Source organism: Pundamilia nyererei, unplaced genomic scaffold, assembly GCF_000239375.1.
Source record: "Pundamilia nyererei isolate P.nyererei 1_Seehausen unplaced genomic scaffold, PunNye1.0 scaffold00396, whole genome shotgun sequence".
Taxonomy (NCBI): domain Eukaryota; kingdom Metazoa; phylum Chordata; class Actinopteri; order Cichliformes; family Cichlidae; genus Pundamilia; species Pundamilia nyererei.
In genome coordinates this window covers 228,378-230,366 of record NW_005187797.1, presented here as the reverse complement: position 1 = coordinate 230,366, position 1,989 = coordinate 228,378, and the positions used below count along the sequence as shown (strand labels likewise).

Genomic DNA, 1,989 nt, shown 5'->3' with positions numbered 1-1,989 from the left:
CCTTTGGCTAGCGCTATGATTAGCCAATCTACTGTGAGGATGATATGAGTTATTGAAGGATTGCACACGCTTACAGACACAGAGTCCAGAAACACACATGACAGTATTGATTCCAGGCAAAAGGCCTCAAATTCATTTAGCTTTTAACTGAACTTAAAGACGGACCAAAGAGGAAGGAAAGCATATATTTTGGTTACGTCTGATAAACTAGAATTAGAAGGTATTGTTACATTAAAATGAGCAAAATGAAATAAAAAGGCTATACCAAAAACAGGTTATAACATAGGAAATGTGAGGTTTTAAAATGAAGTTAGTGTTAATACACAGGAGTGGTTTCTAGGCAGCATTTAGCTATGATGAAATGCATGCAGGAGTAATTGCTTATATGCTTAAACTTAATTGATTAAAGTGGTTGTTTTCTTTTGGATCTTTTAGTAGAATAGGCGTTTATAATGATTCTCTTGTTAAAAAGGTGACTTTAGATTAGAATAGAGGAACTTGCAGGAGCGACAGTTTGTGTACAGGATGTGATGATCAGATAAGGGAAAATAGAGCGAGCAACCAGACGTTTAAGAGTTTTAAAGTGATGAGTAACGCTGAAGAATATATATAAATACAAGTCAATAAGTTAAGAACATAATTAGGATCATGCTTTTGATTAAAGAGTCCCAAATAGGATAAGTTAGGGAGGTGCAGGAAAAGGTGTTTTGTTTCCTTTGCAGAAGATCTCTGGACTCAATAAGCAAACAGAAGAAGACACTCTGCCTGCTGGTTGCAGTTAGAAAAATATATGGAGTTCTTAAAATGCAAAAATGAAGATAAAAGGGACAACTTCCCCTCCCAAAAGTCAAAACTTTTTCCCAAGTACAACCCTGACTTCCTGAAGTATGGGTTTGTGAAGAGAGGAAACGCGGCGTACCCATGAGCCCAATGTGTGGAGTGTAGACTAATGCTATCTAACAAAGCACTGAAGTCTTCAAAATTAAAACGGCATCTCAAAATCAAACATCCCACGCTCTCAAGAAAGCCAGTGGAATATTTCAAGAGAAAAGAAAATGCAACTAAATTCAGTTTCATTTATTTAGCGCCAAATCATAACAACAATCACCTCAAGGCACTTTATATTGTAAGGACTGCAGATACAGAAACGGTCTGTTGTGTCACTCACTCACTGCTATAAAAGCTAGCTACCTCAAATCCAGACTTGTGGCACAGAGTAAAAAGTCTTTCATTATAGCAGAGGAGCTGATTTTGCCTGCTGCTGTACAAATGTGCCGTAAGATGATCGGAGAGGCTGCTACAAAGAACCTATTGACCATCCCACTCTCAGATGACACTGTGAGCCACCATATCATGGACATGACCTTACCTAACGCGATGGAGGCGAATAGAGCGTCAAGTTTACACGTAAAGTAAATGGAAAAGCGCGATGACCCGCGATTGCGGCTCCCGTGAAAATTCGGAAGCAGATTTGCGTCGCGAAAACGCCCGAAAAGCGCGTCAGTCTAGCGCGTTTGGAGCGTTTGACTCGCGAAAAAAACCAAGCGCATGAGTTTTTGTGTTGCATTTTGTGCATACGCACATTACGCGTCTACCGCTGGAGTTGGGAAAATCTGAACTCCAGTGTCAAATCGCGCCGCGACAACCAATCAGGAGCCTGGTGACGTGGCTGTTACTTACTAGGTTAAGGGGCAGATCGAGCCAAAGCCCGTGCCCATTCTTCAATGGAGGGAAGGCTAATCAACGCTGTAGCAAACAACCCGGAGCCGTACGACACCAGCTGCTTTCTGTACCGAGACAGGAATATAAAGGACGAGCTTGGAGGAAGATATGTAAAGAGATCGGGCAACCTGGTAAGTTCATTCATTTCTCTTTTGAAAGTTTTCGCTGACCCGGGGAAGCCGCACAAAAGCTGGCAAGCTACCGCTATTTTCCCACTGACGTACAAATACCGTTCTGCTTTTATGCATGTTGTCATATAGGAATATA

General features: G+C 41.4%; 1 protein-coding gene across 1 annotated transcript in view; it reads right to left on the bottom strand.

The window, feature by feature from the left end:
• LOC102193830 (voltage-gated potassium channel subunit beta-2-like) overlaps window positions 1-1,989 on the bottom strand; it is a 247,326-nt gene that overhangs the window by 94,373 nt on the left and 150,964 nt on the right. The window lies entirely within an intron of this gene.